Source organism: Pelodiscus sinensis, chromosome 2, assembly GCF_049634645.1.
Source record: "Pelodiscus sinensis isolate JC-2024 chromosome 2, ASM4963464v1, whole genome shotgun sequence".
In the NCBI taxonomy this organism is placed as follows: domain Eukaryota; kingdom Metazoa; phylum Chordata; order Testudines; family Trionychidae; genus Pelodiscus; species Pelodiscus sinensis.
The window spans coordinates 149,441,400-149,455,161 of record NC_134712.1 but is presented as its reverse complement, the minus strand read 5'-3'; the positions used below and the strand labels follow the sequence as shown (position 1 = coordinate 149,455,161).

General features: G+C 42.3%; 1 protein-coding gene across 3 annotated transcripts in view; it reads right to left on the bottom strand.

Moving 5' to 3' along the window:
* LOC102455363 (poly(rC)-binding protein 3-like) overlaps positions 1-13,762 on the bottom strand; it is a 685,006-nt gene that overhangs the window by 510,869 nt on the left and 160,375 nt on the right. The gene's annotated exons all lie outside the window — the stretch shown is intronic.

The window sequence follows — 13,762 nt, the reverse complement described above, 5'->3', positions numbered from 1 at the left end:
GTAGCCGTGTTAGTCTGGGGTAGTTGAAGCAAAATGCAGGACAATGTAGCACTTTAAAGACTAACAAGATGGTTTATTAGATGATGAGCTTTCGTGGGCCAGACCCACTTCCTCAGATCAAATAGTGGAAGAAAGTAGTCACAACCATATATACCAAAGGATACAATTAAAAAAATGAACAAATATGAAAAGGACAAATCACATTGCAGAACAGAAGGGGGATGCGGGGGGGTGGGAAGGGGGAGGAAGGAAGGTAAGTGTCTGTGAATTGCTGATATTAAAGGTAGGGAGAGTGGGATGTTTGTGAGTTAATGGTATTACAGGTGATAATTGGGGAAACTGTCTTGGTAATGGGTGAGAAAGTTCAAATTCTTGTTAAGTCCTTGTTGGCAAGTGTCGAATTTTAACATGAATGACAGTTCAAAGGACTCCCTTTCAAGTGCAGATGTAAAAGGTCTTTGTAGCAGAATGCAGGTGGCTAAGTCATTTAGAGAGTGTCCTTTCTGGTTAAAGTGGCAAGAAACTGTTTTCTCTTTGTGATCTTGTCTGATATCTGTTTTGTGGGCATTAATCCTTTGGCGAAGTGTCTGAGATGTTTGTCCAATGTACATAGCAGACGGACACTTTCGGCACATGATAGCGTAGATTATATTTCTGGATGCGCAGGAATATGTGTTCTTGATCTTATAACTCACTTGGTTAGGTCCAATAATGGTATCAGCAGAATGAATATGTGGACAAAGCTGGCAACGGGGTTTGTTGCAAGGGAAGGTACCAGGGTTGGTATTAGTGTGGTTTCCCCAATTATCACCTGTAATACCATTAACTCACAAACATCCCACTCTCCCTACCTTTAATATCAGCAATTCACAGACACTTACCTTCCTTCCTCCCCCTTCCCACCCCCCCGCATCCCCCTTCTGTTCTGCAATGTGATTTGTCCTTTTCATATTTGTTCATTTTTTTAATTGTATCCTTTGGTATATATGGTTGTGACTACTTTCTTCCACTATTTGATCTGAGGAAGTGGGTCTGGCCCACGAAAGCTCATCATCTAATAAACCATCTTGTTAGTCTTTAAAGTGCTACATTGTCCTGCATTTTGCTTTCAGACCATGGCATTTTAAACTATATTTTGCGTGCGTGTGCACACACACACACACACACACACACACACTGTCTCTAAGGCTGTGTCTACACTACAGTTTTTTCAGAAAACTTCACTTACATCCAAACTGCAGTTGCGTCCATTTGAAAAAAAAAAAAACCCCTCGTAAAAACAGAGGGTTTTTTCCGACATTGGTAAACCTCTTTCTACAAGGAAGAAGCCTTTTTGCAAAAGAGCTCTTTCATTAAAAGGCATGTGTGGAGGGGGAAGAGGGAGTTCTTTTGAAAGAAGAGGAAGGTGGAAAAAGCACAAGTGCCCTGGTGGTCATTCTGTCCGTAGTAATCATAGCTGAAATGTGAAATAGCGTCCATACTGAATGGATGCTCTCTTTCAAAAAAGCAGATGGCTTTTTCAATGTGCTTTGCCAGTGTGGACACGGTCTTTCGGAATCAGTTTTTTCAGAAAATCTCTTTCGGAAAAGCTTCTTCCGAAAGAAACCTGCAGTCTAGACGTAGCCTAATTTGATATACTGAATAATCAGTCTTTCTAGGATCCTACTGAAGATACTCTTAAGTATGCACTGGACTGTGTGTTTCCACTTTGTTTGTACAACAGTTATAACTGAATCCCCTCGAAGGTAGCAAAGAGTGCTCTCATCTGAAAGTGGAATAGTAGCTGTAGATTAGACCCCAAACTAAAGCTTAAAATGTACAATACATGAAGAATGTTTAAGTACTTCAAGGTATAAATTCTGCTAGTTTACAGGGGCTCATTACTAAAATATTTTTTAAATATTTCATGTATTCACTGTGTCAATAAGGAATGTCTGGGATGATTCATGTTTCTTTGCTAACAAAAGGTAAATATTTCACCACAGTTCAGAGAAAGCGATGCTATATGAATAATTGATTGATTTCTTTTCAACAATTGATGTGATGCCCAAATTTATGCAGTTCTGTTTACCTTGGGTCAGACATGCTGGGAATGCGCTTTTTGTAACAAAGGTATCTAAGCTTCATAATGAACAGTGGATGAGAAAATGGTCATTAAAAATCAAGGATGTTCTTTCTTTCAAAAAATCCAATATTCATTGCATCTTTTTCTTCTTAAACACCCACCACTTGGCAACGTTCACAAAAAAGGTGGCATTTCAAAATTTCAGTAGATCCCTTTGTTCATTACAACCTACAGTGCGCGGAGTCAGATCAAGTGTTGAACAAAACTACCAACAGTGAAATCATATTCCCAAGGTAGTCAATGGCAAGATGCCTTTGACTTCAAATGGAACAGGATCTGGCCCTAGCTGAGCATCCAAATGAATGCAAACAACAGATGGATGTCTGCTGCTGTTAAAAGGCATTAGACATGGTTTGTAAAGTATGTAGGTTAAAGTTCTACCCTTGCCCATGATTGTGTAAAAGCCAAAATGCCCTGGAATCCCTGCTGCACACTGGTGGGGGGTAGGGCTGCAGAAAGGCACTGCAGCCCTCTGCGTGCTGTGTAGCGATGGTCCAAGCCATCCCATTATGCTGGAGAACAAAGAGATGTGGAGATGAGGTGGGGTGGGGTGCGCAGCATCGCATCCGTGATTTGAGCAACTCCACTGGTCCACAGCAGCTCTTTCAGCCATGCTAAAACTGCAAACATGCTGAGTACTAGTTAACTGGTGTGTCAACGGAATTGCATTTTTTCATGAACATATGGATCTGTCGTATTCCACAAAAGCCTGTTTTCTGAACCTAAAAACTGGGGCCGTGTGTCGTATGGACCCATAGGGTCCAGGCCCCACCAATGCCAGGCAGCTCTCTCTCCAGACCCTGCTTGCTGCCCAAGTACCTCCCCTCCCATCACCTGAGCTACAACCTGGGCCCCCTGCACTCTCTTGCTGGCTGCTGCTGCTGCAGTCCAGCTGTAACAAAGCAGGGCCGGAGGCAAGCTGACTGCTGCATGTGTGGAGGAAGGAGAGAAGGAGGTAGTGCATGGCAGGCTTCACCCCTCTGGCAGCTGATTTGGAGTGGATTCCTTCTGGGGCTTGGGTGATTGCCATGAGGGGGAGGGGAGTCCTCCTCTCTGGTCCCAGCCCCAGAGCAGCCTGCTCTCTGTGCCCCAAAGTTTGGCGCAGCCACCTCTCAGAGCCTGCATCCCCTCATCTCCCAACCCCCGAGTCCCTTCCAAACTTCTCATCCCCACTCCAAAGCCTGCATGCCAACTCTTTCCTAGCCCTGTGCTCCTCCTATGCCCCAAACTCCTCATCCTTAGCCCTACTGCAAAGCCAGAGACCTCATCCTCTTGACAGGGGTAGTAGGGCAGGACTTGGGTCTTTTCTGGGCATCACCAAAAGTTATACAAAACTGCTGCCCCGACTAAATACAACTGAAAAAAAAAAGAGAATTCTGAAATACAAGAGGCAATTTCCAACCTATCTGGAGTTGAAAAGGAGAAATAAAATAGGCCTAGTGCTCATTTTACTGTCATGGCATAAATCCTAATGCTTGTACCTTTTTAGCACTATATAAAAGTCTTATTCATTATAACAATGCTCACACAAACACTTTTGTCCCTACAATGGCATGTGAATCCAACTGTCTACTCAGACATGGAATATTACAACATCACCCATTCTTTAGGAAGCAGTGCTATTTTCATAAGAATTCAATAAACACTCACTCTAACAGCAGGAAATTCCCTGAAAAGAGTCAGTTTTACAACTGTGTTTTGATTACCCATTCTCAAACAAAAATATTCAGACATACCCAAAAGATCTAGGCAAGACTTGGAAAGGGAATTCAAATGTGTACACTTGGTCTGGATAAGGAGGGTGCCCATGTGTCCTGTTTTGGCCAGAAAAGTCTCTTTTTTAAGCCCTGTTCCAGCACCCTGATCAACTTGGCAAGAGCAAATGGGAGAAATGCCCACTTTTGTCAAAAAAGTAGGGTGGGGTGCATAGGAAGTGGGGAGGAGAGCAGTGATGCCACCAGCCCCTTGTGTGGGGATGGGAAGGGAGGCAGGATTCTAGCAACAGCCTCTTGTGGGGGTCAGGCAGGTTTCTTGCAATCCAGGACTCCAGCCTTGAGCGGGGGACAAGTAGCGTTCCAGCAGCCAGTGATGGTAGCCTAGAGTTGAGGGACAGGTGGTTTCCCGTCTACTTTTTGTGAAAGATGGTCATTCTATGAACACGGAACTGATTCTAGAATTCTGAGTGAGTCTTATTCAGACTGCAAATAGGACCACATGGTCTTTAGCTCCTGGTATGTTACAAAGTCCAGTTTGAACTTATCTCCAACTGTATTTTTTTGTTTTAATAAATTTGAAACACATTTTCATGCTTTGTGGGGTTTTTTAAGTAAATGATTCAAGCTGGGGTTTTTTGTACCAGACAGTGAAGATTTAGAATTCTGGGGATGGGAATTGGGAGGGAAAGGGGGAAGATGTGCTGGGATCCCGAGACTAGGAAATTACTTATAAAATAGTCCCTATTTCTCATTCTTTTGTTTTTTCTGAAGAGACAGTGAGACAAAGTAGTATAGGAAACTAACCATTTCTTTCTAAGTGTCTCCAACAATTCAGTATTCCTTAAGGTCTCTAGAACTTATATGCTACTAAAGTCTCCATTTATATGTACAGGAGAACCTCAGAGTAACGAACACGTCAGGAATGGAAGTTGTTAGGAACATTTCAGAGTTATAAACTGAACAAATGTTTGATTATTCTTTTAAAGTTTAAAACTGAATATTGACTTAGTGCAGCTTAGAAACTTTTCTATCATAGAACTAAAAGGAAGCTTGAGAGCTCATTTAGTCTAGTCCCCTACGCTCATGGCAGGACTAAGTACTATCTAGACAAGTGTTTCTCAATTTTATTTGGCCATGGAACCCCTAGGGTTGACTTTAAAAAGGCCCCCGTTGCATTCCATAGAGCAAAAACAACAACAAAAAACACCACAAAAAACCCTCACAAAAACCCAACCCTGCTGCCGTGATTCCCACTGTGGCTTTGTCTCTTTAAGAGGGGGGAATTCTGGCTCTTCATGGAACCCTTGGTTCCGCAGAGCACCAATTGGGAAACACTGATCTAGACAAAGTATTTGTCTAACATGCTCTAAAATATCTCCAGTGATAGAGATTCCACAACCTCCCTCGGCAATTTATTCCAGTGTTTAACCACCCTGACAGTTAAATAGTTTTCCTAATGTGCAACCTAAACCATCCTTGCTACAATTTAAGACCATTGTTTCTTGTACTACCATCAGAGGTTAAGGAGAAAATTTTTCTTCCTACTCCTTGTAACAACTTTGTACATACTTGAAAGTATGTCCCCTCTTAGTCTTCTCTTCCCCAAACTAAACAACCCTAATTCTTTCAACCTTCCCTCATAGGTCCTATTTTCTAGACCTCAGTCATTTGTTCTCTAGACTTTTTCCAATTTGTCCACATCTTTTCTGAAATCTGGTATCCAGAACTGGACACAATACTTCAGCTGAAGCCTAATGAGCACAGAGTAGAGCAAATAATTACTTCTCGTGTTTTTCTTAATTAAAAAAAAGCCAACATAATTCTTGGATGTATCAGTATTATACTGTTGACTCATAGTTAGCTTGTGGTCTACTATGATCCCCAGATCTCTTTCTGCACACTCCATCCTAAGCAGTCACTTTCCATTCTGTTTGTGTATAACTGATTGCTCTTCCTCAGTGGAGTACTTTACATTTGATGTTTCTGAATTTCATCTTCTTTACATCAGACCATTTCTCCAGATCATTTTTAATTTTAATCATATCCTGCAGAGCACTTGCAACCCCTCCCAGCTTGGTATTTTCCACAAACTTTATAAGTGTACTCTCTCTGCTATTGCCTAAATCACTCGTGAAGTGATTTAACAGAAGCAGATTCAGCACCGATCTCAGAGGGACCCCACTCATTATGGCCTTTCAGCATAACTGTGAATCATTGATAGTTACTCTGAGAATGGTTTTCCTATCAGTTTTTCACCCATCTTATAGTAGCTCCATCTAGGCTGCATTTCCCTAGTTTGCTTATGAGAAGGTCATGGGAGACTGTACCAAAAGCTTTAATAAAGTCAAGTTATACCTTGTTTACCACTTTCCTCCATCCCCAATGCTTGTTACCATGTCAGAGAAAGGGAATAGGTTTGACAGTTTGTTCTTGACAAATCCATACTGTTGCTTATCACCTTATCTTCCAGAGGTCTGCAAACTGATTGCTTAATTATTTGCCCCATTATCTTTCCAGGTATAGAAGTTAAGCTGACTGGTCTGTAATTCCATGGGTTCTCCTTATTTCCCTTTTTATAAATGGGCAAATATAGAGCCATTTTCCAGTCTTCTGGAATCTCTTCCGTAACCCATAACTTTTCAAAGATAAATTGCTAGTGGTTCAGATAGCTTCTTAGTACGCTAGGATGCATTTCACCAGACCCTGGTGACTTGAAGACATCTGATTTGTCCAATTAATTTTAACCTTGTATTTTTTTTCTATTTTAGCCTCTGATTCATCCTTATTTTTACTGGCATGTACTCTGTTGCATAGTAGACATTCAAGCACTAGCAACCTTCTAGGTGAAAACTGAAAGAAAGAAGTCATTAAGGCACCTCTGCCATTTCTGTGTTTGTTATTATTTCCTCCACACACTCTCAATGAGTAGTGTGCCCATCCTGTGCTGGGTCTTTCGCTTCCTTCTAAATGTATTTGTAGAATGTTTTCTTGTTACTCTTTATGTCTTTAGCTAGTCTGATCTCGTTTGGTATCTTGGCCTTTTTAATTTTGTCCCCACATACTTGTATTCATTGTTTATATTCCTCCTTTGTCATTTGACGTAGTTTCCACTTTTTGTAGAACTTTTTGTTGACTTTTAGAGGATTGAAGATCTCCTAGCTAAACCAGGACAGTCTCTTGTCATATGTCCTATCTTTCCTACACAGTGACATAATTTACTCTTCTGCCCTTAATAATGTGTCTGAAAAACTGCCAATTGTCTTCACAGTTTTTCCTCTTAGTCTTGCTTCCCATGGGGTCTTATCCAATGATTGCCTGAGTTTGCTAAAGTCTGCCTTCTTGAAATCCATCCCACTATTGCTTAGAATCATGAACTCTTATTTTATTACTTTCATGCTAAGCTGCCTTCCACTTTCAAATTCTCAACCAGTTCCTCCCTAATTGTCAAAATCAAATCTAGAACAGCATCTTTCCTTACAGCTTTCTCCACTTTCTGAAATAAAAAAAGTCTCCAATAGAGTTCAAGAACTGTGGAGAATGAAAATTGTGTGCTCTTTCCATTTAACATGGAACAATATTGTATTTTTACCTGACTGCATACTTATGTTCCAAATGAGGTGTGTGGTTGACTGGTCAGTGTCTAACTCCAATGTTCAACTGTAGTTCTTCCCATTTCCTTGTGAGGATATAGCTCAGATTGTAAAATGAACATCAGTTCTGGAAGCTTGTCGTGTTATTTTTCCTCCTGTCCCTGTGGCTGGATTTCATCCTGGGCAACTGGTCCACTTGTGAAGGGCCCAGATGTTAGATGTTAATAGAAACAGTGCTGCCCAAGTCTCAATGCCCACATGCCTGAAATCACATGAAACCAAACCTTCTATGCCTTTTCTTGGCAGCACTCACAGTGGCATCCACTCAAGGGAAACACAGAAATGTGGAACTGAGAGAAACTGAAGCTACTCTGATACAAGAATATGACAGAGTAGACGTGCAGTGAAAGGGAGGGCAGAGTCTTCTGCCCTCATCTCTGCGTAGTAGGTAAGGTTAAGGAAGCATCCCATCCCCCAACCATACTGCAGGGGGATATGTGTCCCCATCTTCCCTTTCTTCAGCCATGGGAAGGTATTTTAGAGTCTTGAGTCTAAACTTTAGAAGAACTAGGACAGAAAATCAGATCCATGATCTCCATGACAAGCTTAATTTCATGACACTCATTCATAAATGAGATGGGTATCTGGGAAGAGGAACGGAAGATGCTGCCACACAGACAGACAGCTAGGTTTCAATTTAGTTTGGCACAGGATCTAGGCCCTGGAGCTCTTGTGGGGGGCAATAAAGAAGGGAACTTGGGAGCAGAAATTGGTAAAATAACGACAAAGAGGCTGAGAGGCTTGTGGTGAGGTAACCTGGGAGAGCAAAGGAGGCAGTGGCACCAAATCTATAACCTTTCTAGCCCACCACAGGTACAGGAAATGGCAGATTACATGTGCTACCCTCCCCTCACATCAGGTTCCAACATTAACTGTCGCAGGACGAGAGCATGAGTAAGGCTTAGAATGCTTCAAGCTAAGCTCTAGCTTCCTATTCAATCCCCAGCACATAAAAAATTCCTCAACACCAGTCAACAAAAGCTGATATGTATAATTAAAAACAAAACAAAATGTGCTAATCATATTTCTGCCCTCTATTTTAGCGGCAGTGTTACAAAAATTAAAGGTAGCTGGCATGGCCAATGCCAACTACTTATTTATTTGGAGAAGCTACCAAATTGTCAACTACATTTTTACACAAAATATAGTCAACACCTGCATAATCTAGCAGCTCAGAGATACAAGTGTAAGTAAAACTGTGAAGTCATGGACAGAAGTGTGAAAATGCAGACCATGCTAATTGTTCAGTGTTGCTTGGCAACAGTATAGTGAGCAAATGCTGTCCACTTGGCAAAAAGTGTCTTGTGTGCAGAAATAGATTTCGATAGAGAAGATGGAATGATTTAAACATATCTGTATCTGTATAGGTTGGATCTCTCTGGTCTGGCGCCCTTGGGACCTGACTGGTCCTGGATGAGGGATTTTGCCAGACCAGGGAGAGCACTTCTGGACCACTTGCCACCATCCCCCTCCCCCACCAGTCTTCCCAACTCCCTTCTCCCTACCCCTGCAAACCCAGTTGGGACACGCACAGAGCTTCTCGGCTACCGGACCCTCACTAGCAGCATGGCAGCTTCCTGCCTCCCATCTCCCTTAGCAACCCAGCTGAGCCACATGCTGGACTTTATACACCCCGCTCCAGTACCCCAGCTGGGCCATTACCGAGCTCCCACCTCCGGCATCCATAGCCCAGCTAGCTGCCCCCCGCAGCATCCTGGGCTCATGTCCTCCCAGTCCCCCTCCACAACATGCCAGGCCTCTCTGATCTTGGAACATCCGTGGTCCGGCCCAGAGAGTCCCGGATTATAGAGGTGCAACCTGTAGTGCAAGAACACCAAAGTACATACTGTATGGATATTAACTGGAGGGGGTATGTTAGTAGATCTTCCTTTCCATAATTCCCCCAAAGGAAATGCGCCTGAAGAGGTCTCCACAACCTGTACCACCATTCAAAAAGATTCAACGTGTTAAAGATACAGGAATGCTCTCAAGCCCTTCTAAGCATCATAGATGTGATGATCAAACAACAATATAGGGAAAGATATGCACAACAGAGTTAAGTATACTGCTCTCAAAATATAACAGGGTTAGCATTTTTCTTCTTGAACCATACATGAGGGATATTGGGACAAGAGCCTAGAACAGTAGCAACATGGGTATAAAAATGACTCATGAAATATCATGCGTGGAGAGGAAGAAGTGAAGAAACAAGGCAAAGCATTTAGAAATGGGAAAAAGGCCAAGTCAACGCTATAAAGTTACATTGGTTTAACTACGAATGGGAGGGCTTCTCCCATTGACATAGCTACTGTCTCTTGAGAAGGTGATTTAACTATGTTGATGGGAGAAACTTTACTGTCAGCATAATAGTGGTGTTGCTGCAGCATTTCAAGCATAGACTTGCCTTTATGCATTCAGTGATTAAATTATTGGCAAGCTCACTAAAAACAAACAAATGTGCTATCCTCTGTTCAATAACTGGCAGCAGCAAAAGAAGCGAAGGAAACATGGGAATGACTGAAAGAGAAACTGAGCACAATTATGGCACTGTATTTGATGGTGAATGTGAGCAACTCTTGAGCATTGTGCACCACATTTGAGAGGAACCTCAAACATTCTGTAGCTCTAGGCAATAAGTTACCTGTTTCTACCTTGCTTTCCTGAGAAAGTAGGGCCCTCAATTCTCAACCCACCAAGATACCAATGACTTTGGAGCTTCATTTAGGTCTTTCTTTAATGACACTCCGTTTTTCAGATTCAAAGATGATTTTTGAACAGAGATCAGTTGGCCAGTGTGCTCATGGGAGTCTTAGCAGATTTTGAGACAATGAACTGTGGATTATTACTTCAGTGACTAAGGGCAATTTAGTTGATTATATGTCAAACTGCTCTCCATGGGTTCAAGCCACACAGAAGAAAAGTATCAATTGGTCACAGATGATCACTCAGGCATTTGAAATGCCACATCTGTCCCATAAGGCGAGGTTACTTCTAAACCAGGAATAGCATCTTTAGTATGCTGATATACAATTATGTATTACTGTATGCAGCTGACATGGTCTGTACTTTGAATGGTGGTTTGGATTTTGTTACCTGATTTATACAAGCCAACTATTCTCAACTGCAGGAAGCCAGGGCCAGAAGGAAGCAATCTCTCATGTCCCATTTATAGAGGGAGAATGTATGAGAATGGCGAGTCATTTTAAGAACCTTGTTTCTGAAGTTGGCCATGCTATGGAAAGCCAGTGTATCACTTGTGGTATGAAAATGTTTCTTTCTGCAGTATAGTTAGATCAGGTTGTGTCCATATTTATCCCTCCACAGCCTCACAACTAACACATCCCAAAATGGATCCCAGGATTGCCTATGGTAACTGACTGTATATAGAGTTTCCCACAAGGTTTTTCTGCCTCTTATAGCAAGTGCAGAAGGCAGCAGCATGTTTGCTCTCATACTGGAGTAGGACTGATCACATTACAGCCAACCTGCATTGTTCATGCTCTCAGAATACAACAGTTGTAAATCTTTAACAGAAAGGCATAAGATACATGTTCATCATCTGTAGGCAGAATTCACTTCCTATCTTTAGAAGTTAAAATCCCCCAATTAATAAGAAAGGATATGGGTAAACTCCAGACTCTCTCAGCAACAAACAACACTGTTGCCGTCTACCTTACAGGGTTCCACTTTCATCGAATCATATATTAGGATTAGAAAAGACCTTAGGAGATCATCTAAGCGTAAATATTCAAAGCAGGACCAATCCCTCCTAAATCATCCCAGCTTCGGCTTTGTCAAGCATGGTCTTAAAAACCTCTAAGGATGGAGATTACACCACCTACTTCGGCAATCCTTTACAGTGCTTCACCACCCTCCTAGGGAAATAGTTTTTCCTAGTGTCCAACCTAGTCCTCACCCATTGTAACTGGATGCCACTGTTTCTTGTTCTGTCATCTTCATCAGTGATGTAGATATTGGGATAGAGAGTACGCTTATATTAAGTTTGCAGATGATACCAAACTGGGTGGGGTTGCAACTTCTTTGGAGGATAGGGACATAATTCAAAATGACCTTAGCAAGTTAGAGAAATGGTCAGAGGTAATCAGGATGAAGTTTAATAAAGAGAAATGCAAAGTGCTTCACTTAGGAAGGAACAATCAGTTCCATACATACAAGATGGGAAGCGACTGTCTAGGAAGGAGCATGGCGGAAAGGGATCTAGGGGTCATAGTGGACCACAAGTTGAATATGAGTCAACAGTGTGATGCTGTTGCAAAAAAAGCAAATATGATTCTAGGTTGTATCAACAGGTGTGTTGTAAGCAAAACTCGTGAAGTCATTCTGCCACTCTACTCTGCACTAGTTAGGCCTCAGCTGGAGTACTGTGTCCAGTTCTGGGCGCCACATTTCAAGAAAGATGTGGAGAAATTGGAAAGGGTACAGAGAAGAGCGACAAGAATGATTAAAGGTCTAGAGAACATGACCTATGAAGCCAGGCTTCATGAACTGGGCTTGTTTAGTTTGGAAAAAAGAAGATTAAGGGGGGACATGATAGCGGTTTTCAAATATCTAAAAGGGTGTCACAAGGAGGAAGGAGAAAATTTGTTCCTCTTGGTTTCTGAGGACAGGACAAGGAGTAATGGGCTTAAAGTGCAGCAAGGGAGGTTTAGATTGGACATTAGGAAAAAATTCCTAACTGTCAGGGTGGTCAAATATTGGAATAAATTGCCAAGGGAGGTGGTGGAATCTCCCTCTCTGGAGATATTTAAGAACAGGTTAGATAGACATCTGTCAGGGATGGTGTAGACGAAGCTTGGTCCTGCCTTGAGGGTGGGGGGCTGGACTTGATGACCTCTCGAGGTCCCTTCCAGTCCTATGATTCTATGATTTGCCACCAGACCCTTGTACAATGCATACTCTCTCTCAGAGGCCCCATTCAAACTCAAATTTCGTATGCAAATGAAAAAGAATGATTGCCCAGATATTACCAGGAATCTCGAAGGATGTCCTTCCCAGACTGTAAATTTGTACTGCAGTTTGAATTTCCATCCTCAGATTTTTAAGGCCAGGCTTGACAAAGCCCTGGCTGGAATGATTTAATTGAGATTGCTCCTGCTTCGAGCAGGTGGTTGGACTAGATGACCTCTCGAGGTCTCTTCCAACCGTAATCTATGATGATACCACTGAGAATAACCTAGCTCCATCCTCTTTGGATGCCTCCTCTTTTAGGTACTGAAGGTTGCTATCAAATCTACCCTTATTCTTCTCTTCTGCAGACTAACTAAGCCGAGGCTTCTCAGCCTCTCCTCATAAATCATGTCTCTAACCCACTAATCATTTTTGTTGTGCTCTGTTAGATTCTTTTCAATTCGTCTACGTCCTTTCTGTAGTGGGGGACTCAAAATTGTATACAATGCTGCAAATGTGGCCTCACCACTGCCAAAAAGAGGGGAAGAATCCCTTCTTTCAATCTGCTGGCAATGCTCCTAGTAATGCAATCAAATATGCCATTAAGCTTTCTTGGCAAGAAGGGCACACTGTTGAGTCATATCCAGCTTCTCATTCACTGTGATCCCCAGGTTCTTTTCTACATAACTGCTCCTTAGCCAGTCAGTCCACAGACTATAGCAGTGCTTGGGATTCTTCTGTCCTAAGTACAGGACTCTGGACTTGTCCTTGAACCTCATCAGATTTCTTTTGGCCCAATCCTCTAATTTGTCTAGCTCACTCTGGAACCCATCCCTATCTTCCAGCATATCTACCTCTCTCCCCAGTTTAGAGTCATCTATGAAAGGTGCTGAGGTGAAATCCATTCCATCATCCTGATCATTAATGGGGATGTTGAACAAAACTGGTCCCCGCACCCACCTCTGGGGCCAGTGTCAGCTAGATGTTGAACCACTTCTCATTGAGCCATATGATCTAACCATCTTTCTATCCACATTACAGTCCATTCATCCAATCCATTCTTCTTTAACTTGCTGCCAAGATTAACGTGGGATGCTGTATCAAAAGCTTTGCTAAAGTCAAGTTATATCACATCCACAGACTTCCTCATGTCCACACAGCCAGTTAGCTCATCTTAGAAGGTAATTAGGTTGGTCAGGTGTGACTTCTCCTTGAAGTATCCATGTTGACTATTCTTGATCAACTTCCTCTACTCCAAGGCTGTGCCTAGACTGGCAAGTTTTTCTGGAAAATCAGCCACTTTTCCAGAAAAACTTGCTAGCTGTCTACACTGGCCGCTTGAATTTCCAGAAAAGCACTGACGA